This window comes from Quercus lobata, chromosome 5 (genome assembly GCF_001633185.2).
Source record: "Quercus lobata isolate SW786 chromosome 5, ValleyOak3.0 Primary Assembly, whole genome shotgun sequence".
NCBI classification, from domain to species: domain Eukaryota; kingdom Viridiplantae; phylum Streptophyta; class Magnoliopsida; order Fagales; family Fagaceae; genus Quercus; species Quercus lobata.
In genome coordinates, this window is record NC_044908.1 from 18,470,980 (window position 1) to 18,495,640 (window position 24,661).

General features: G+C 39.5%; 1 pseudogene; it reads right to left on the reverse strand.

The window, feature by feature from the left end:
* Positions 1 to 24,661, reverse strand: part of LOC115992406 — a 60,461-nt pseudogene that overhangs the window by 22,332 nt on the left and 13,468 nt on the right.

Here is a 24,661-nt window from a genome sequence, read left to right on the forward strand (position 1 = left end):
TTTGAACGTGGGAACGCTTCATTAAGTTTCCTGGGATAACAGTTCATGGAACGACAACTTAGGCTTTTCTTACAGAACTTCTTCTTCTTCTCTCTCTTTTCCTTACTTTTTGCTCTCTCCCTCTTGATCCCCTGGTCATGGGGGTTTTCTTCTCTTATATAGCATCCTTCGGATGATGATGACCCTACACTTGTTGATCATCTAGGCCTCTACTTGAGTGCCTGTCCCATAGGACATCATCCTCCTTTTCTGTGAGTTGCACTGGCCAAGATAATACTGTTCTCCTGTCCTCTCCACATTAATGCGGCTGGAAAAGTAGCTTCCTTGCATTTAATGCGGCAGTTGTGGTTGCCCCCCTGCGCATCCAGCATTTCCTTCGGTCTGGGATGATTTCCCACTATGTGAAGGGCGCGCGTTGGGTTCCTATTTGATGCGTCCGAGGAGACATTCCTCCTCGGACGCCTCTTAAACAGGCCCGGCCCGGCCCAACAGGGTTGGGCTGGAAGTCCTCTGGCCATGTCTTCACTTCTTGTCATGGTTGGGCCCCGCATGGGTGCCAAGGCCCACCATTGACTGATGAACTTTTACCCCCACATAACTAAATTGGTTGGTATATTTTAATGTTTCTAAATAAAATATCAGAGTTCAAATATCTCCTCTATTTATCCTATTATTAAAAAAAAATGAAAAATAAAAAAATACCTAGAAAAAAATTAATAACCACTAATGGCCACTGGTCGGTAGCACAGGTTCTAAATTTCTAAATGAGAAGAGTCATATAAGGGCCCCGAAACAATTGCAAATTCAATTCGTAATTGTCGGGCAGAGCTCCGGTCAGGGTCTGGGCCTAAATTCAAGAATTGATAACTGCTTCATATGACCTGAGTCACTTGACTCATCCTACTCTTGGATTTGTCAACTAAAAACAAAAACAAAATCAAGAAAAAAATAGTTTCAGAGAGTAACATAAATGTCTTGTTGGAAAAATCAAGTACAGTTGATTACCAAAAAAGAAAAAAAAGAAAAATCAAGTACAGTATTAGCTAATGAGAACTTGTCTGCATCAACCATTGTGGCTTGTCCCCATTCGACTAACTTCAAAATAGAAAAAACCCAACCAAGGTCATGTCTTTGTTGGTTTCTAACTTTGAACAGCGAAGTATATTTTAGAATGAGATTAGGGCATTTATAAATCTCTAACTTGCTTGGTCTCGTGCGCTTATAGAACACATAAGGATTCTGGTGGTTCTAGTGAACTCTGAAAAACTATGGAGGTAAATTATGGTGCAACACTTTAACATGAATATTTTCATTTTTGGATCTTTTACTAATGTTGAGTATATTGAGATGCAATTCATATTAAATATTTTCTTTATATTTCTTTATCTAATATTTATGTTTTATTCTTAACTTTTTAAATTTAGTTTTCCTTTTAGGTAATTAAACTTTATAATTATTTTACATTGATAACTTGACATGGTCCACGACATTTAATATATATTTTTTGCTCTTTTTTTGTGATGATATCATTTGTGATTTTTGAATTGTGTAGTTAAGAATATATGTATTATTTAATTTTTATTGTTGAGCATTTTGTGATTTATTCTCTTGTATTGAAAGGAAGGCAAAAATAATATGATCATGGGTGCATTTGGCCCCATGATCGTGTGGGCTAAATGCTTATTTTTAAAGAAAAACACAAAGTGACCTGTATTGGCCCCACGATTTCTAACAATTTGCATTTTTGAAAATGCAAAAGTTAAAATTGCATTTTCAATGGTTCAAAAAAAAAAAAAAATTACATTTTCAAATAGAAGCTACCACTAGGGTTTTTTTTTTTTTTTTTTGAGTAAACCCTGTAGTTTAAACAACGATGGTCTTCGCAATGCCTTTTCTTAGCATGTAAATTCCTAAAATATCATCTCCTTATTGACAATATCATAAAATATTAGTTTATTATTATTTTTCAGCATGTGAAAAATATGAGTACACTTCTAACCGATCAATCGGTCCTTTTTCTTTTCTTTTCTTTTTTTTAAAAAGAGTTTCAATCTATGGCGTCTACTTCTAATAATAACTCTTTATCATCAGACCAAATCACTAATCAATTTTTGGTGTATTCCAAATCTCTTATTCAACCATTAGAGATTTTACTAATTAAAATAACTAGAACCTACTAATCAACCAAACCTACTCACAATATGCTTAGGAACAACCCATTTCTAACGCTAATTTGAATAGAACCTGACCTAATCCAACTAATTTATCAGATCTAACTATTATACCTAGATCTCCATCTCACACATCGCACTTCAAGAAATGTCTTTCAAAAAAGAAAATGCTTAGGTGGCTAAAGGAATAGGCCTACTTTATTATCAAAAAAAAGAAAAAAAAGAATAGGCCTACTTGGATAATGAATTTGAACAAAAAGAAAACCAAAAATTCGAGAAACTCTTGTGTTAGTTAGGAGAAATTATTAGGTCCACCAGGAGGATGGCAAACATGGTCCTCCTTAACCTTCCAACTAATAAAATGCTATTATTTATGTAAATGTGACATTACCTAGTAATTTTTATTTTTTATTTTTTATATTGATTAGAAAATTTACTCACACATTTATATAAATAACATTGTCTCATTGATTGAAAGGATCACGTTATCAATGCTTCTGGTGTATCTAATAATTTCTCGTGTGTTAATCCCACATGTGGAGGTATGTCATATAGGCCCGACGTGTACGATACTTTCTCCCAAAATTCACGGTACACAAATCAATATTGAAAGTGAGCGAAAAAGGTGAATTACGTGGATGAGAATATGTGCATATCTCTCTCCTACGAATATAAGCCGGCAATTAATTGACAAAAAGTTGTTTGTCAGGAGCACAAGTCAATGGGTGCATTTGGCCCCGTAATTGTGCGGGCTAAAAGCCTGTTCCAAAGAAAAAGCACAAAGTGATTTGTATTTGCCCTACAATTTCAAACAATTTGCATTTTATTATTATTAATATTATTTTTTTATACAAAATAGAAGTTCTACTCTAACCTAATTTGTATATATGTGTGTGAAGTTCCTTCTTGAATCTTGATCTTTACCCTTCACACTCCATATACATTTATACTTGTAGAGTGACCATCGTACTAAGAGTGTGCAGTTATACAATTTGCTTTTTTAAAATGCCAAAAATCTGCATTTTCAAATTGAAGCTACTTCGAGCTTTTTATTTTTATTTTTATTTTATAGTAAATGTAGGTTTCTTATTTTTTATTTTATTTTTTATTGGAGTAAATGTTGTATTTTAAACAACAATCACATTAATTCCTTAAATATCCTCTATATATCGACAATATTACTTTGTAAACATTGCAAACAAGTATTAGCTTCTTGGCGTGAGCAATAGCAAACTGAGAGTGATTCGTCAAATTGAGAAATGCACCAAGCTGCTCTCCAAATTGCAAGTTATTATAATGTATATTGCAAGTTATGCTATGGCTACATTTGACCTTAGGCAAAACTTTTTTTGACATTGGATCCCAGGGGCAGGGGATGTGATGTCTATATTGTTGAAGGTACATAGAAAAAAAAAATGTTATTGAAGCGGATGCTGAAGACATAAATTGAGAAGTTGTTGTTGCTTCCAAGGAAATTGATGGACCATGGCCAAAGATGACTACTTATGTAACCATTACTTATTGTACTTCTTATTTGTCACTTTTGATTTGATGGAGAAAGAAAACGTTACTATATAAAAATTTCAAGATTGGTTTTATTTTTTTAATTCTAATAAATATCCAAGAAAGACAAATGGCGTTTTGCGTTTTGCTAATTTGATTGAACAACACAATGATGGACTTGCAGCGCTTGAGACTTGGGACGTTTAATGTGATACTATGCTGGCATTCTGCTGACTTTGTTCTACACTTCCATTTTGTAGAAATTGATCTCCATATAAACCAGTAAAATCTCATATGTAGTGAATAAAAATCGAAAGCAAATCACCTATCATATATATCAGCTGTGAGTTGCAAACCCATAACCTCATTATGTCAGCTGCATAATGCAAGCCAAAATTAAAACCGATGAGGTCAACATCAAAAAAGCCCCAACCAAAAGAAACACACAGTCCATTATTAAGTTTCAACTTAAAATAATGGATTTGGTTGCCTTGTATTAAGTTTGATTAGGCTGCCACACATTTTCTAACCTCTTCCTTGAAACCAAAGGTAAATATTGATTAGGCTGAATAGAGGCTTATTAGTGGAGTAAAGAGTAAACCTCTTTTAAGTAGATTTAAAAAGAAAAAAAATTGTCATCATCAGAATATGAATTCTTGTATATTATGAAATGAACATCATCCTGTGTTATTATAAAGGATGATTTGAGTGCCAAACACAATCCATCACCATTTATTTTTATTATAATAACAGATTCCCCACAATACACATAGTTGAACCCTTAGAAGCCATTATAGTCGTGCATATCCCATTAGATTTTAGATTAATTTTACTTGTTCTTCTCAAGCCACTAAACAGAGCATGAAAAAACACAGTGCATCCCTATGATTCATCTCTATAAAAGTCAAGTTTAGTTTTCATTAATTTTGTTAATAAATTTTCTTGGAGTAACAATACAAAACATCATCACCAATTCATTATGTACATAAACAAAATACATTTCAACCCCATAGAAAATAAACAAATTATTAAGATCTTTTGACCCCAAAAAAAATGGACAAACATAAACACAAGTCATATAGGCCTCGTCAATGGGCCGGGCCAGGCTGGCCCGACCCATTTTTACTTGGCCCATGGGTCTAATGGGCTGGGCTTAACGGGCTGTTGACTAGTCAATGGGCTGGGTCGGGCCGGGCTGGATGGAAAAACCCTAGCCCATGGCCCTACCCATGGGCAATGCCCATTTGGGCTTTAGCGGGCTGGGCTAGTGAGGTGGGTTTAATGGGCTACCCATGGGTATTTTTAACAAGTCTTCAATGGGGTTATAAAAATTTAACCAAAAAAATTATAATTATATATTATTACAAACTATCAAATTGAACAATTAAATCTACTAAAAAGATTCTATTAAAAAAAATACTAAGACATACCTCTTAAAAAGGTACTAAAATAAGATTAATTAACTTTTATTGATAAGAATAAATAAGTACATTGAATTAAATATCAACTCTTAAAGGAAATATTTGAAGAATAAAATATCAATTCTTAAAGGAAATATATGAAGAATCAAATATCAACTCATTAAGGAAAGAATTTCTTCCAACCAACAGTAAGCTTTTTTTTTTTTTTTTTTTTAAGGAATTTCTTCTATAATTGTAACTTGTAAGGAAAGAATTGGAATTTATCAAAGGAAAGAATGACTTTCTTTCCAGAGGCACAGAGGTAGGGCAACAGTCATCTTAGTAACTTTGTTTTAAAAATCAAAGCTACTAGACTAATACCAAAATATATATTTATTATGCATATTGTATCACAATCATTCCAAGTATTTAGTGGTTAGGTGTGTGGTCTTAAAGTTTTTATAATGTCTAAAGTTCAATCCCTCACCCACCCAACCCCCAAATTATTTTGTTATAAATTTTGGGCAATGAGTCAGGCTAACGGGTCGGGCTACTGGGCTGGGCTAACGGGCCGGCCCACGGGCGCCCATGGGTAAAGAAACCAACCCATAGCCTGTCTCATTGGGCTACTGGGCTGCCCACGGGCTTCAATATTACCGGGCTGGGCTGCCCATTAGCCTGGTGGGCTAGCGGGCTACTGGGCCAGCCCATGGGTCATGGGCTATTTGATGACCCTTAAAGTCATATATCCTAATCCAACTTGGAGAACCCAATCAACCAATGATTTTACATAAAACAACACTTCCAAGTTCCAAGTCATTGAAACAAACGTGTCTATAATATATATAAATAAATAAATATCCCTATTAATCTCACACATTAATGTTAATTAGAAAAATATTAACATCAAGAAAGTGACCTCAACTACATTATTTTACAAGGAGGCATGCCCTGAACGTGATGGGAGCTATCAAGGGTGATGCGTAAGAAGTTAATTGGTATATTCAAAGATTTATGGAAGATACCAAAATAATTCTAGCTGATTTTTATTTTATTTTATTTGTGTGTGTGTGTGGACAAAAGTAATTATTGTGGTTGGGCTAATTTTTTGGGTTTTTTTTTTTTTATTTTTTTAGATTTTAGATCTAAATTTTTTTTAATAGCTTTTAAAATGAGGAAAATGCTAGAGTTACATTTTTTCTTAAAAAATTGCTATTGTGATGAGTGCTTATTAGTAAGTAAAAAAGTGACTTTAATGGTGGGCCAAAATGTAAAAGTACGGTTAAATGTGATATTGGAATTGCCCAATGTAACGATTGAGTCAAAACTTGGTTTTCATTCATACTTTTCTTTTTACAATATTGTGGGCATAAATAGCCACTATACATAATTGGAATGCTAAAGTTTAGGACTACAAATCTCTGAGCCAGTAGAGCATATCTCTAATCTAGGAAATATATATATTTACAATCAATCTATATACGGAAGTCTACCAACTTGGAATTATTTCTAGAATCTTCAACACTCCCCCTCAAGTTGGTGCGTAGATGTCGCTCATTCCCAATTTGTTAAGACCATCATGAACTGCTCGACTTGATACAGCCTCGGTGAGTAGGTCAGCAAGTTATTCTTGAGATGAGACATGAGGTGTTTCAATGATCCTTGCTTCTAGTTTTTCCTTGATGAAATGCCTATCAACTTCCACATGTTTGGTTCGATTGTGCTGAATTGGGTTGTGGGCAATATCACAAGCTACCTTGTTATCACAATAGAGCTTCACTGGGCTATCATGCTTAATATTCAGATCTTTTAATAAATTACGGATCCATAATAATTCACATATTGCCTTAGCCATTCCTCTGAACTCAGATTCAGCACTAGATAGAGCAACTACAGCTTGCTTCTTGCTTCGCCAAGTGACCAAATTTCCTTCTATAAAAGTGAAATATCCTGTTGTAGACCGCCTATCTTTGATTGATCCAGCCCAATTTGCATCAGTGTATCCTTTGACATCCAGATTATTCCCCTTTTTAAACATAATCCCTTTCCCTAGAGATGACTTCAAGTAGCGCAAAATGTGGGTAATTGCATTCATATGTTCTTCGCTTGGAGAATGCATGAATTGGCTCACGGCACTTAATACATATGCCAAGTCAGGCTGAGTATGTGCAAGATACATCAGTCTCCCAACTAATCTTTGATACCTCTCCTTGTTGGTTGGGACTTGATTCGGATATATGCCTAGCTTCAAATTTTCTTCCATAGGAGTGCTAACTGGACTACATGCTGTCATACCAATCTCACTTAGTAAATCTAAGGCATATTTTCGTTGAGATAGAAAGACACCTTCCTTTGATCTTGACACTTCAATACCAAGGAAGTATTTCAATGGACCAAGGTCCTTCATCTCAAATTCTGGGGCTGGATGGTTTTACAATGCTCTCCTTTCTTCTGAATCATTTCCCATTACTATCATATCATCAACATACATAATGAGACAAGTAATCATTCCTTTTTTATGCTTCACAAAAAGAGTATGATCTGAGTTACTCTGCTTGTATCCAAAAGCCTTCATTGACTTCGTAAACCTTCCAAACCATGCTCTCGGAGATTGCTTCAGATTGTATAGGGCCTTTTTTAATCTACAGACATGTTTTCCACCTTCTAACTGCATATTACATCCAGGGGGCAACTCCATGTATACTTCTTCTTGTAGGTCTTCATGTAAAAAGGCATTCTTCACATCAAATTGGTGCAATGGCCAGTCAAGATTCACCTCCAAGGATATAAGAATACAAACAGTATTGATTTTTGCTACTGGTGCGAATGTCTCCATGTAGTCAATTCCATAAGTTTGACTATACCCCTTGGCAACTAGTCTAGCTTTGAATCGTTCAATGGTTCCATCTGCCTTGTATTTGACTGTGAAAACCCACCTACATCCAACAAGTTTCTTTCCTTCAAGCAGCTCGACAACTTTCCAAGTTGAGTTCTTTTTTTCTTCATTCATAGCTTCCTTCCACCTAGGATCTCCTAGAGCTTCCTGCATGTTAGTAGGAATAGATACAACAGATAATTGATTCGCAAATAACTCACTTTATTTTGATAGTCTGTGGTAGGATACATAGTTGCCCATGGGATACTTAGGATTGGAACTAAGAACAGGTTCATAGTTAACCCTAGGTATACCCCTAGTGGCTTGATTAGGTAGTACTTTTTGAAGGAATTGAGATTCAGAATTCACCTAAGGTTGTACCTGGGGTTCAGGAAAGGAATTGACCACAGAAAACAATTGGTTAGATGGTACTTGAAGTGGAGTCGCTTCCATCTGATTCTGATTATTTTCCCTGTTCAAACTAACGTCTAGTTGGTTGAGAATAGGTTGCTCATGCAGCACAGTTTCCTCCTCTAAATTAAGGAGGGAAAGGGTTGGACGACCTGTTCGAGAGGATGGAGCATATGGTGGCTCATAACCCCACATTCTGCGACATCACTTGGGGAGCCGATGGTTCCACCGCCGATCTCACTCTCGACATCGCTAACAAGATGCAGAACATGATTTGCGTCGAGTCCATGATGCATCTCACCTGTACCAACATGCCTGTTGAGAAGATCGATCACGCTCTTCAAACCATCAAGGTTAATGGTCTCCAAAACGTCCTCGCTCTCCATGGTGATCCTCCTAAAGGCCAGGACAAGTTTGTTCAAATCGAGGGTGGCTTTGCTTGTGCTCTCTCTCTCTCTCTCTCTCATATTCTAATGTATCTCGTAAAACTCTAAATTCACAACAGTTCCGTCATTTGTTGTCCAAGATGAACTTGATGAATATACAATCCCTTGTTCCTCTTGAGGGGGAGTATTAAAAGGATCAGCTTCAAGCTTCAAGCTACAAGTTGCAATCTGAGCAGGACAAGCACAAAGAACCAGTTATTGGTTATGTATAAACAACCTATATTTCTGTCTTGTAGTTCTGTTAGGTTCTAAATGTTTAGAACAATTGGCAAATTGTGAACACAAACTTGTCTAGATATAGATCTTAGAGTCTATAGGTACTATTAGACAATGCTGAAGGTGATTCAAGTCAAGATTTAAGAACATACAAGCTGTAGGAAGAAGATTTCATAATCTGCCTGGTTCGATTGATCGAAAGACAAGCTCAACAGATCGAAAGTCGTATTTGCAGAATTTTAATTAAGTCCAAACAGCAGTTCAAGTCCATTAAGGATTAGGGTTTCTGATCTATCTCTCCTAGTATATAAAGGAAACCCTAAGCACGTTTTTATAAGGTTTTTTAGAGAGAGAAGAGTGTGCCTCTTTTGTATTTAGGGTTTTGTTCCTAAAAAGCTCTCTCATATCTTCTACCGATGTTATTACCTGAAGAATCTCAAGATTCGGTGTTGTAGAAGTTACTGCCTTCTCTAGTCATCAAAGGTGCTAATGATTTAAACCTTCAAGGGTGGTCTTGGAGTCACAAACAAGAGAGTTTGTGTTGCTAAACCTTTGAGTGGGATCTCAAAGTCACAAACATGAGTGTTTGTGCTTTGCAAAGACCAAAAGAAAGAAGTAGTCCGTGGACTCGGAGCTATCATGGGTCGTGGTAGTAAGTTTTCTACTCGATATAGCAATAGAATGTTAGTGGTATAAATTCTATTGTACAAACTTCAATTCTTTCATAATGGATTTGCTTTTTTCCTTGAGGATAGTTAAGTTAAATCCTCCCCAGGTTTTTTACCGATTTGGTTTTTCTGGGTTATCATATCATGTGTTCTTTATATTTCTGTTGCTTTACATGATATGATTGTTATTGTTTTAACCTAGATCTGAATAATGAACCTAAGTATTCACTTGGTTAATTAATTAGGTTAAACAATCTAGTTTTACAGGGGTCTAAAAATATACAAGTTCCTTATGCTACTGGTAGTTTAGTGGTAGTAAACAGTAGTGATATTTATGGACACGTGTAAGTAGCTGATAGGTGTATTTCATATTGTTAGTTTTGGAGGGAATAGATCCATATAATTTGGGGTTAGTTAGGAAGTCAATTACACTTCAAGCTTGTATAAATACCACTGCTTGTACAGTTTTTTCATTTGGTTAATACAATGCAATTTTCATCAAATTCTCACAGAACTAGTGTGGAACTATATATATTCATTTCTAAAATTTTCGGGTACTCTAAGGAGACTGATGCATAAGTTATTTTTGAGTCTTTAGCTATATTTTTGTTAAATTATGGCTTTTACATAACATTTATATTGACTTTATTCCATAACAAAAAGTGTTGTAATTACACTAATTTATTTCCTTGTATTTTGTGGGATTTAGTTATAATGGGTTTGGTACTAAGTTGGTGAAAATTGCTCAAGACAGTTGATCTCGCAACTGGCAACTAGCTTGGGTTTATTTCCTTTAAAGTTTTGAATTTTTGGATTTTGAAAATTTCTATGTTTTGGTTGCTAAACTCTTGATGTTGTCTACTATTGTATAGGGTACTTGCAAGATCGGCGTCCAGCTTCAAACATGGACCTGTATGTTGTGATAGCACTATTGGTAAAACTACAATTTTATTAATGGTAATGACAACTTTTGCAGTGCTCCATATTTGTGGTTAAAAGTTCAAATCCCACCTCCCATGTTCCTACTACCTACTTATCTCAAAAAATATAAAAACAATAAGAATAAAGTTGCAAATCAACATATGGATTTTGGTGATGAAGCGGAAAGCCAATTAATAACCTCTTTAAAATAATAATAATAATAATAATAATAATAATAAATAATAGAATCTATTACAGAGAATCTAATGCGTTGCAAATCTACGAGACAAAACAATTGCAATTTAGGTTTGACTTACCTACTGTGGGTCCGAGAGTTCTGCAGCCCGGCCCAAACTTTATCTGGGCCCAGGGCCCGTGCCGAAGACGAGTGCTCGGCGGCCGAGGTAGCAAGGGGAACGGCTGAGAACTTACCCTGTCCTCGGCATTCCATAGCTTCAGCGGGAAGACCAACACCCCAGTGTAGGCAATCCCCAAACAGCCCCCTCAAGGGGATGTGAACGGAATGGGGCCCACAGGGAAGCAGGGTGTGAACTCGGACCAAGGGAAGTGCGTCCCACCCCCCTCAGTAAATGCACCTGCCAATACCCAGAGCTGGTTAATGGGAAAAGACGTTTGGGCGGTGCAAACGTCGATCCTTGCAACTAATAGAAAGTTAGACGGGACGGTTGATGGGATGGATACAGAAATAAGCTCCTGCCTGACCTACAAGTGGAGGGCCAGGATCAGCCAAGACGGACTATATAATAAAAAGGGAGGTGCACCGATAGAGGGGTTGGGAAAAATGGCCAGAAACCAGAGCCTCCCAGCCCACCTCCAGGAGAAAGACTCCAGGGGTGTAGGGAAACTTAAGCTCGCACGAACACCGCGAAAACCCACCGCCTGTCAACCAGGGCCTAGCCTTCCAAACCCACGCTCTACAAATGATATTGTTAGGGGCCTGTTCACGTGCGAACCCGACACCGTTACGGTCCGCCACGAATCGCGTCCTTACAATTGGCGCCGTCTGTGGGAAAGGCTTGTGTGTTGGTATAGGAAGTGGGTCGATAGAGTTTCTTCGTTATATCTAACCGTCGGTTATAGAGTTCTAGTATAAAGTTCTGTTAGGGACTATGTTTCTTGACTAGGGGCTGGGTGGAGGAACTAACTCCCTTCAAGCCGATGTCCCCCGTAAAGAGCAAACTAGGCGCTTAGCAACGTTAACCGTATGGATAAGCTCTAGGATCTTGGCCGAGGAGCTAACTCCCCTAAAGCCAAGATCCCACACAATGAGAAAACTAGGTTTTGGACAGAACCAAGGCATTGCATGGTCCACCGGACTCAAGCCTCAGGGGAAACCAACTACCTGGATGTGGAAAACTAGGTTTTGGACAGAACTAAGGCATTGCATGGTCCACCGGACTCAAGCCTCAGGGGAAACCAACTACCTGGATGTAATGAAAACTAGGTTTTGGACAGAACCAAGGCATTGCATGGTCCACCGGACTCAAGCCTCAGGGGAAACCAACTACCTGGATGTGGAAAACTAGGTTTTGGACAGAACCAAGGCATTGCATGGTCCACGGACTCAAGCCTCAGGGGAAACCAACTACCTGGATGTGGAAAACTAGAACCAAGGCATTGCATGGTCCACCGGATCAAGCCTCAGGGGAACCAACTACCTGGATGTGGAAACTAGGTTTTTTGGATGGAACTAGGCATTTTGCATGCATGGTCCACCGGACTCAAGCCTCAGGGGAAACCAACTACCTGGATGTGGAAATAGGTTTTGGAAAGAACCAAGGCATTGCATGGTTCAAGCCTCAGGGGAAACCAACTGGATGTGGAAAACTAGGTTTTGGACAGAACCAAGGCATTGCATGGTCCTCGGACCCAAGCCTCAGGGGAAACCAACTACCTGGATGTGGAAAACTAGGTTTTGGACAGAACCAAGGCCTTGCATGGTCCACCGGACTCAAGCCTCAGGGGAAACCAACTACCTGGATGTGGAAAACTAGGTTTTGGACAGAACCAAGGCATTGCATGGTCCACCGGACTCAAGCCTCAAGGGAAACCAACTACCTGGATGTGGAAAACTAGGTTTTGGACAGAACCAAGGCATTGCATGGTCCTCGGACTCAAGCCTCAGGGGAAACCAACTACCTGGATGTGGAAAACCAGGCACTAAGCGAGTTTTAACTATTATGCGTAACGTTAAAAATGGTGCTTATATCTTCGTAAGACAAAGGTTAGGAATAAATCTAAGGCCTTTGTGGGCGCAAGCAAATTAGGGTTCGGGGAACATGGTGATGAATGTATTACATGCATAGCTATTTGTACATGTTAAAATAAATCAGCGCAGAGTTCATAAGCAAATAGTGCGCGTCAACTAGGGCGGTTAACGATGTAATCAGAAGGAAAAAGGAAAAGCAAGATTTCATATATACATGTTCAAATGCTTGTAAGCCATCAATAAATTAGGAAGTTTGTGAAAGGAAAAGAAACAAGTTAATCGTTCAAATAGAAACGAATACAAAAAAGCCCAACGAAGGTTTCTACTTTTCTGCTTTTTTGTCGGTAACATTTTGGGAAATGGGAGCAGATTCAGCTTCGGTGCCTGGAAGGATGGTCCCTTCTGGGGAAGGCTGAACAGGACCAGCACTGGTACTCTGGGGAACCACAGCAAGGGAAGTGGCCTGTGACGGCTCTGCAAGTATGGTGGGTTCCTCTGTATTAGGCACCTGAATGCCAGCCACGGGCTCGGCAACCTCTTTAGGTGCCTCAGAACCCATGTGCTGGGATATCACTGTCACATCCTGAAGTTCTCCTTCTTTGGGCGCCTTGTTAGAAGAACCGCTGGCCTGCAAGTCTTCCAACGGGGTGATCTCTTCCTCGGGCTGATCACGAGTAGCCGCGGGGCTGGTCGAAGTGGCCTCGCGGATGGCTGCCGGGTAGAATATGCTCTCCGCCCTCCACAAATCGGATGAGGCATCCACCCCAGCTCGCTTCAATGCTTCCTCCCAAACCTGGGAGCAATAAAACCTACACACACCAGGGATCTGCGCCTTAAGGATGGCCTGGGTCTCAGCTACTCCCATGTTGTAACCATCGTCCTCGGCCGTATTCTTGGCAGCTTCCGCCTCATTCCTGGCAAAATCGGCCTCCTGCTTTGCCCTTACGGCTTCATCACGGGCATATTCTGCCACTCCTTTCTCATGCAGAGCCGTGGCCAGCTGCTTATTTAAATCCTCGATCAGAGTTCTGGCTATTTGCAGCTGGTCCTCGGCTTCAATTGCGCGCTTGGTTTGGTCCTTGGCCTGTTTTTGGGCACTAGCAAGGCCCGCCGAGACGTTATTCCTCTCGCGAGTGGTCATTGTTAAGTCATCCTTGACTTTGACAAGTTCCTTTTCAGAAGCTTCGAGAGTCTTTGAGGCCGTTATGCGCCTCTTGCGTTCGTTCTCGGCCACCTTACTCCTGTCATGTACTTCTTCCTCCATCCTATAGGTTGCCTGGAGAGCCTGTCAAGAAACATGAACGTGTAGTGAGTGACAAACTGGTGACAAGAATTAGTAAAGTGTTAGGTTTCAAGAAATCTTACCATGCCCAAGTATCTCTTAGTACTGAGAAAAACCTCCTGCATCCTCATTCTCTTCAGCTCTTCCATGTCATTAGGGAGTAGCATGGTTCTCCCTAATGCATCTGCCACGTATCCACCCTCGCCGTCCCCAAGGTCCCTCAGAGAGGCAGTTTCCAGTAATGGACCCCCGTGAAGCATTGGGGCAGGAAGCCAGGCGCTCGGAGGGGATTGGGAATCAATTCCTTTTCCTTTGCCTTGAGAGGTTTGAACTGCGGGTCCTTTGCCTCTGCCTTGGGGTCCGATCTTCGGTTGTTTTGTGGGCGGAGTCTCATCCTTCTCCTTAGGAGGTTGGGATTTTCCCTCGTCCCCGATGTCCTTGCCCTTGGGGCTCCTCTTTCTCTTGGAATCAGCACCTTCGGGTCGAGGAGACCGAGCTGGTTGGGAGGAGGTGGGAGGTTCGTAACGGGTGGATTGTGGTTGGGACTTGGTGGAGGATGACCTGGTTTGAATTGTAAGGGGCCGAGCTGGTGGAGGAGGAGCATTGGGTTGTGGTGCCTCCTGGGTATCCTTCCCTGGTGGGTCCTCGAGGAGTTGGAGAAGGGGGGTTAAAGGTATTCTTTTGACTCCCATCTCGGCTTGAGAAGAGGTGCCTATTAATGATAATTCCGCCTCGGACAAGGCTGGGTCACCTAGGTCACCAGGAGGGTCCTCGGATTGGTAGACTAAGTCAAAAACCCCGAACCCTTCCTCCGGCCGATCTGGCTCACCTTCGTCCTCTGCTGCTTGATGAGACGAAGAGGGGCCCGCCAGGGGGATGTTCTTGGGGACAGCTGGCTCCTGCGAAATCAAAAATCCCTTCTCTACTACGGTAATTTTTGGAAGCCAAGGACGGCGGGCACTGACCACGTGCTTCGCGTCCCCGAACGACTTCTGAACCGGAGGGTACCCTAGTATTTTGTGAGCTGCACAGACTTGGCCATCACTGTCATTCACAAAAACTGCCGCTTGTAAAACGGTCTCCAAATCTGCCCGATTGACTAAATGAAAATGCCGTTTATAGGCGCGTTCATCTACAAAAGCAACAAACATATATGCATAGTTAGTTATCGAAGGAAGTTAGGTTAGAATGGTTTAAAGGGTTATCCCTCTTCCATTCCTAATACCCCACCTGGTTCTCCTTCTACTACGGGGCATGGGTCGCCATCATGCCACTCCCCAGAGACGATAAGAAAATCCTTGTTCAGTCCCTTGTTGGAATCAGGGAGGCACTGGATCAACCGAATCCTATCATCCCTCGACCTCATATAGTAGGTCTTTCCTTTCAATTTTTGGAGGTTATAGCACCAGTTTACATCATGGTGGGTCAGTCTTAAACCCATCTTCTCATTTAAAGCGTCCACACAACCCAAAATCCTAAGAACGTTGCCGGCGCACTGGGTAGGGGCTAAATGGAAATGCCTGAGGTAACCCCTTGTCACTGGTCCCATGGGGATTCTCATACCTCCCTCTACAAAGGCGAGGACGGGAATTACAACCGCGCCCGTTCCCCTCTTAATGTGCCATTCCCCCATCTTACAGTGTTCCAGACTTACGTTGGGGGGAATCCTATAATCAACGATGAACTTATTCATCGCCTCTTCAGTATCGACCAACTTCCTCAATCTCAATTTAGCCGCCTTCGCCATTTACTAAAATAAACCTAACCCGCGACGGAAAAGAAAGGGAGCCAAAGAGAAATAAACCCAGAAAAGAAAAAACGTGAGTTAATAGAGGTAGGGAACTTACATAAAAAGAGAATTACGCTTCGGATGGGCTATATGTGCTTGAGATAGACTTGAGTTTGGGCGGAAGTTCGGATGAACCCTGGATACACGCACTAAAACTCTTAAGTATAGAACTGGAGAGACGGATCCATCTCCAAAAAATCTTTTATACTTTCTAGGGCAAACTGCACGCCCTCTTTCCCGCCCAAAGAGGCCAGGAGATCACCACCGTTCGATTTCCATCACACCGTTGAACGTGGGAAGCACCAAGCCGCCCGTATTTAATGAGGCCACGTTTCGCCTTCCAACGGCTCTAGGAACGTGCCTTGGGCAGGTGAAAAACCTCGGGAATCGCTAGATGACAAGGATTGATAGGCATTGGCAGATCCATGATGTCATCAAAACCCTTCTATCCGTCCGAGGGGACGGATAGCAGGATTTTGAGGGGCTATTGTGGGTCCGAGGGTTCTGCAGTCCGGCCCAAACTTTATCTGGGCCCAAGGCCCGTGCCGAAGACGAGTGCTCGGCGGCCGAGGTAGCAAGGGGAACGGCTGAGAACTTACCCTGTCCTCGGCATTCCATAGCTTCAGCGGGAAGACCAACACCCCAGTGTAGGCAATCCCCAAACAGCCCCCTCAAGGGGATGTGAACGGAATGGGGCCCGCAGGGAAGCAGGGTGTGAACTCGGACCAAGGGAAGTGCGTCCCACCCCCCTCAGTAAATGCACCTGCCAATACCCAGAGCTGGTTAATGGGAAAAGACGTTTGGGCGGTGCAAACGTCGATCCTTGCAACTAATAGAAAGTTAGACGGGACGGTTGATGGGATGGATACAGAAATAAGCTCCTGCCTGACCTACAAGTGGAGGGCCAGGATCAGCCAAGACGGACTATATAATAAAAAGGAAGGTGCACCGATAGAGGGGTTGGGAAAAATGGCCAGAAACCAGAGCCTCCCAGCCCACCTCCAGGAGAAAGACTCCAGGGGTGTAGGGAAACTTAAGCTCGCACGAACACCGCGAAAACCCACCGCCTGTCAACCAGGGCCTAGCCTTCCAAACCCACGCTCTACAAATGATATTGTTAGGGGCCTGTTCACGTGCGAACCCGACACCGTTACGGTCCGCCACGAATCGCGTCCTTACACCTACAATACTTTTTTAACTAGAATCTCCTTTTATTTTAATGAGAAACTGTCATATCACCCATTAACTAAGTAAAAGATGAAAATTAAAAATCAATACCACTTACCATTATGTATTTAAAATAAAAGGAAACCTCCAATTAAAAAAGTACAAGAGGTATCCAAACCCTCACAATTTACTATGTTTACAAAACCTTTGCAATAATAGACTTTTAATATAACCTAACGAAAACGCCTTGAATGTCTTCCCAACATAGTGGCCTCAGGCTAGAACTATGGACTTCATGTACATGAACTTCCTCCATGAAGTACAAACCTTATTCGCAACAATCCCGAAACTCCGGTACTCTAAAGAATTCTTTAAAAGTTTTCTATTAATAAACTTACTACGTACTAGACATAAGTTTTTTTTTTTTTTTTTGGTGAACTTGTTAGAAAAATTACTACACAAATACCCCACCTCTCCCCAGAGCTCTAACCGAGGCCCCCACATTCCCCCATACACTAAGGCACAAGGAGGAAATATCCAAGTCAACTCACCCGGTATTTCGAAGAGAACTTGATTGCCTTACCATTGGTATTCACCACTTTTAATTAATGCCAGTTATACCTGAAGTCATAGGCATATTTTTAGTACAATCCGAGGTAGGCCTCTCTCGCTTTTTTTTTTTTTTTTTTTTTTTTTTTTTTAAATAACTGTTCTATTAAAAACTTTGTAAGTTGTAACTCAATTGATATATTTTAGTATTCTAACGAGGACGTTCAAGATTCAAATTCTCTTTCCGTTATTGTAACTATCTTACTTAAAAAGAACCCTTGTGCCACAATGTCTTTCTATTTCCTCAACGATTAACAAATGGACCGAGCTTTTCAAATAATAAACAATAGTGTGGACAATATAGATAAAAGATCGTGGTGGAAAATTATAAGTGTCATTGAGTGTTAATGAATAATGATTTTATTAAGAACAATATGGATTTTGTTATGAATCCAAATTATAATTGTACTTATATACCCTGAAGGACTGAATTACGGGATCATTTGCACAGTTATTTTTAAATTATAATTTGAGATTAATTTACAGTGTCTACTTATGAAAAGTAACAAGAGATGCCATTAAGAGTTATTTTGTAAAATATTTTGTTTTGGTGGAAAAATTAGAATTTTTTAAACTTAAGAATTTCCACTTGTTTTGTAATTTTTTAAAGCAAAAATAAAATTAGAAATCATAGAACCCTATTTTGTTTTGTTTGTTAATTATGATTCATATTCTCTTACAAGTGCATCTTCTGATCAGTGGAAGAGTTAGATTAGTATGGGTGCAAATTTTAACTAAATAAATATTGATTTGAAAAGTTACTTTTTTCAAACAATAACTCACTACAATTGTTGAGTTTTCATGCTATGACAACGTCTCATATTTTACCCAAAAAAAAAAAGAAAAAAAAAAAAAGAAAAGAAAGCGTCTCATTACTGCCCTTTTATCGAGAGTAAAGCTACATTTACAATATTTTCACAACGAATTTTTATGTGATAAATTAAATTATTACTAGTTCTAATATGATCTCACCACTAAATTTACTTTTTTTTTTTTTTTTCACTAATAATAGCCAATAACAATTTGCTATTTAAGATTGGTGGTGAATAGTTGTAGGTATAACATTTCTCTATTATTAATTATATAAAAATGTTTGGTGTTCGAAACTTTTCTTTTTAACTCCACAATGGAGAGAGTGAGGCCATGGCCCTTGGGGGAGATAAAACGGTTGGATAGGTAAACACTTTTCCTTTTGGGTAACACTTTTAAGAAGGAAAAAAAAAAGGTTATTTGAAAAATAATAAGGGATTTTAGAATCTTGGTATTTTCAATGGAGACAGCCATGGTTTAAATTTTTTATCTCCCAATTATCGAATTAAAAAAATATGTGTAAAAAAATAGATATTTTCAATTTTTTTTAAAAAAAAACATACACACTCAAGGGAGAGGGGTGCAAATATGGGACAGTTGTATTGAAGAGCTACACAGCCAAATTGTGTGAATAGAAGTGTACAAGCTTCATAAGAAATTTTGAGTTTTTACAAATATCACATTGAACTTTAACGTGAGTGTTTGGTTTATGAGATTTTAATTTGAGCAATTAGCCCCTACACATTAGGTTGGTAACAATTTTTTTTTTTTAATAATAGGTTGGTAACATTAGGGATGGCAATGGGGCGGAGCGGGGCCAAAGGATGGGATCTTCGCCCCCACCCCGCATGGATTTTTCTTGCCCCATCCCCGCCCCGCCCCGCATGACGGGGAAAATTTCTTGCCCCATTCCCGCCCCTTAAGGCCTCGCGAAGACCCGCGAAACCCCGCCCTACACTGTAAAATTCTATTTCTTGTTAATTTTCCCTACAACTATTACCATTTGTTCAAATAAAATGACATGTTTCAATGATAAAAATATACTTGAAATTATAAATAAATTTATTCTATCGAATCAAACTAATTTTTAGCAAATACTAAATAATATTATCTAAATATTTAACAAGATAATATCACAACAAAAATCTCATAGTATGACACAATAAAATAATCCAAACTCCTAATACATAACAAAATAAAAATTGCCTAGTTCTTCAAAAAGAATCTCCACTTAAATAAAATAAGATGATGATATTTTTGTTTAAATAGTAGGGTTTTAGGATATGAAAAAATTACCTTTTAACCCTTATTAATGCAGGGCGAGGCGGGGATGGGGCGAGGCGGGTCTAAAAAATGTAAACCCATCCCCGCCCCGCCCCATGGTGCGGGTCTAAAATCTTACCCCATCCCCACCCCACCACCTTTGTGGGGTGGGGAAAACCCGCACGGGGCGAAGCGGGGAGGGGCGGGTCAAGCGGGGCGGGGCGGGGCAAAATTGCCATCCCTAGGTAACATATTAAACACTCTATAAGTATTTCCAATAAAATAAAAATATTTAATCAAATAATGTCTACCTAATAAATATGACATTAGGCATCTGGGCTTTAAAAAAACAACAAAACAAAACAAAAAAATAGCATAAATCATGTGATTAAATGTGTTAGTCATTAATAAAAACATACTACTTATAAATTATATATATATATATATATATTTATAGTTTAATTTGTTATAAAATTAAAGCGCAATGCGAAAACTGTTGAAATTGGAATTTTAAGGGCCAAAAGTGACAACCATCTTAAAGTTTGAAAAGCGATATTTGTAAAACGACCCCAAAATTTGTAAGACCAGAAGTTAGCTCTCTCTGTGTATAAAGCCTTCTCTTTCTTGGTCTTGATTGGATTTTTCAAACCTCTTAATTAATATGTTTACCGACTAAACTTAGCTGACAAGTACAAAGACGAAAGACCTATACCAAGATTTATAGATTTTCTTAACTTATTGTTTTCTTTCTCAAATGAAAAATAAGCGATCATTATATTTACAATCAACAAATTAGAACGTTTGTATTATACTCAAAACCAGCAATTGGCTACCTAGTACATACTACCTTGCCTGGGGAACCATATCCATCTCAAGGCCCAATGGGTTCACTTCAAATGTATCGTTGAATGATTTCGTCATTGGACCACAATCTTGTTCATAAGCCTTTTCTATCTCCAAGCACTCCTTCAATTCAATCACCACATGGCTCATGCTTGGCCTTTGGATGGAAATTAATGGCACACATGCTATTGCTGTCTCTATTGCCTTCCAAACCGAATTTGTGTCAAAATTTCCAGGCATTCTCGGATCAATGATATTTCTTATATCCCCTCTAGCAAGAAGGGGGCTAACCCAATCAACAATATTAGTGTTATCCTTGTTATGGCTTTTTGTTATTGCTCTCTTGCCTGTGATCAGCTCCAAAAGTACAATTCCAAAGCTGTACACATCACTTCTCTCAGTCAACCTGTTGGAAGTGTAGTATCTGCATAGAAGACAACTCTAATACCATTAATCTAGATGCTAAATTTCAGTCAGTCAGAATGTGTTGAAGAAAACTTAAACCAAAAAATGAATTGAATGGACGTATACTGAACCACAAAGACTTACTCTGGATCAAGGTAACCCATCGTGCCAACAATAGCAGTGGATAAATGACTTTGACCTTCAGTGAAGAATTTTGAGAAACCAAAATCAGCTATCTTGGCCTGCAGTTTTTCATTCACTAAAATGTTGGCTGTCTTCACATCTCTGTGAATTATAGGTGGTTTGCAACCATGATGCAAGTACTTCAGGCCTGCACGTATAAGTTTGGCACATGTTAGTTACAACGTATGAACCAAACTAGAAACGTTATTAAGAGTAATTCTGCCAGCTGACCTTGTGCCGCATCAACTGCAATCTGAAGTCTCTCTTTCCAACTCAAAGCATCTCTTGTTTTATCTGCAGCCATAACATAAAAAAATCAGAAGTCCATTATTTTTAGGTTATTTTTAACCAATGGAATGTCGATCAATAAGTAAATCGATTAGTACCTGATAGATGCTCTGCTAAGTTCCCGTACGCCATGTACTCATAGATGATCCCAAAATTTGTACCCTCATTGCAGTATCCAACGTAACAAAGGAAGTTAAGATTCTATGATGAACCCGCATCAAGAGCTGAGCCTGCAATTCAAAATGGCACTCAATCATAGATACATAAATACTTTAATTGAACATATTTTAGTAACAATTAAAGTTCTTGGGTGTAGAATAGCATACCTCTGTGAGAAATTGCGTTGAGCCATCAGTTGATGATGGAGAGAGCATTTTGACTGCAACTTGCATGCCATCACTTAGGCATCCATGGTATACCGTTCCAAATCCCCCTTTCCCAACAATATTCTGAAAGTTATTGGTTATACTTACAACCTCAGAGTATGTGAATTGTCGATTGTCTGACTTCAGTGGCCTGCCTCCTTGGCGAGTTCTTGGAAGTTGCTTTGCAGCTACTAAGACCATCATAATCTCCAATTATGGCATGATCAAGTAATTCAACGGATTTTTAAGAAAATTTCATTTTTATTATTCTAAATGTGATAGTATCTCAAAAGTAATAATAAAATGATTTTCGTATTGCTAGTGTTTATTATTAAGTGGTTTAGATCACAATAAAAAAATCTTTGTAACACGTATACCTTGTTTTCTTTTGCAGAGCCAACAAACAACTAGCATAGTTAAGACAACTAGAGCTGAGACAGTGGCTACAATTAATGGGACAACAAAATTCTTTTTCTCCTTTTTGCATGGAGCCATCACACAAAGGTCTGGATTTCCATCCACACTATGAAATCATAAAAGATGGAAGTTAATCTTTAACAAAATTAAATATAAAAAAAAAGGGTAATGAAAAGCATCGAAAATTATACACATTACTAAATCACCAATCATTTAAATTCATTATTTTTGTGTAAAAATAAACCTCAATGACAGAAAACCATTATTGTATCTGATGATGCTGAAAAAATCACCAGCAAGCCACACAGTCCTCACACACTCGAAATAGCACCTACACAACAAAAAGAGAAGACCTAACAGAGAGCACCGGTGTGGTGCCGGCCAAATACCCTCCGAAGGTCAAGTTAGAACTTTTCTCACAACTCTAGAGTGCTAGAGAGGGTAAATTATGCGTACCTTGGCTAATGAGGGTATTGGGGCTTTTATAGTAGTAAGGGGTTGACATCTCTTCCTTGGTGCGAAAGTATTTTCCTTATAGAAGTCTTCTTGGGCGTATTTGGCAGGATCCTTTCCTTATAGGGATCCTTTGAGTAGTATCACACATGGAGGGTAAGGTATTTCCTTATATATGCAGTCATGGGGAGCAAGTAAATTGCATCAGGGTTGTCAGCTTATTTACTTCCTTCAGCCTTACTGGCGTCGGTTTTGCTGATGTTGTCAGCCTCTAGGTGTGTCTCAGACTTCCCTTATTCCCTCAATCTAGAACATTAGTTGTTGACTACTATATAAGGAAGTTGACGGTTATAACCATACCTGTCAGCTTATGCCTGATGGCTTATCCAAAGCCGTCAGCTTTATGCCTTGCATGAATAAGTACTATTTTTTATTCCTATCAACTGCCCCCTACTCTACATCCTTGTCGTTTTAGACTGACGGGATGTAGAGTTAAGTTTTTTATTGGTTAACTATCTTTTGGTTCAGACGAGCAGGAAAATCATTTATGAGTGACTCCTTGAGCCGCCATCCATTTAATGCTTGGACACGTGGCGTGCTCCCGTTGGCCTCGTTTCTAGACAAAGGCGTCGCCTCGCCTTCTGTGCATTCTTCTTTCTATATATAACATGCATCCTTCTCCTCATTTCTCTATTTCAAACTTGCTGATATTTTAAGAGAGAGCTTGTTGCTTTTGCTTTTGCTGATCCGTCATTTGTTGCCAATGCTGTCACTTTCCAGGCCGTCTTCTCCTCCAAGACTTATTTACTTGTAAGTTCTCTTTCCTTCTTTATATTTGCATTTTTGCTCTAGTTGAACAATTTCTTAGTGAGGACGTTAGTTTAGGTACTTAGAATGGATCCGTCACTTGTAGGTAGTCAGATGTCAAGTGACGCGTCGAGTGACCAGTCGTCAATCCGCGATGGAGCAGGCTACGACGAAGTTTTTGACTCAAGTCAAGAGTCCAACGTCTTTTTTGAGTCGTCAGGAAAGGAAACGTCAGCCCAATCTCCTAGCGACGATGTAGAAGACTATGTTGAGGGAGTTGGAGAGAAAGTATTAGGTGAGGTTGAAGAGGAGCGAGAGAGTGACGGAGATGAGGATGAGGATGATGGTGATGAGGAGTCCTATGAAGAGGCTTCAATAAGTCCCGGAGGAAACCGTCCCTTCATCCTTCCCGAGGATTGGGCCGTCAACAAGTTTTTTCCCAAAATGAGTGAGAAGGTTTTTAAAGAATTACGTACCCATTTCCAAATCCCAGACCACATTTCAATCTGTCTCCCTAGGAAAAAGGAAAAGTGTTATACAGGGAGGACTGCAGACGTCGGCATGTATGACGCCATGCTTTCTGCCGGATTGAGGTTGCCACTAATGGCTTTGCATCGTCAGCTTATGGATTTTATGGGGATATCTGTCAGCCAGATTACCCCCAGTGCTTGGAGGACTTTTATTGGGGCTGAGGTTTTGTGGGGTCGTCCGAGCGGTGGGAACTGTCCGCTTTCTCTAGACAAGTTCTTCTATTGTTACAAGCCCCGTCAGATTGTTTTATCCAAAAGGACTTACCATTTCTCCGTCAGGAAAAAGGATTTAAGGCTTGTATCTAACATGCCAGATTCCAACAGGAGTTAGAAAAGTAGATATTTTTTCCTTAAAGGATCTGACTGGGTATGCCATCCAGAAGAGTGGGCTACCATGCCTCGTGGTTTTGATAATACCTGGGCATTAGTTAAACCTTCAAGTTTTGACAACTTTTAATTTACCGTCAGCTTTTTATCCTTTTATTACTCCATATAGTTTTTTAACGTCTTCACTTTTGTCTCTTCAGCCTGTAGCCATCGACATATAACCGTCGAGCAAGAGGCATTCATCCATCGGGTTCTTGAAATCCCTTTGGAGGAATGAAAGTG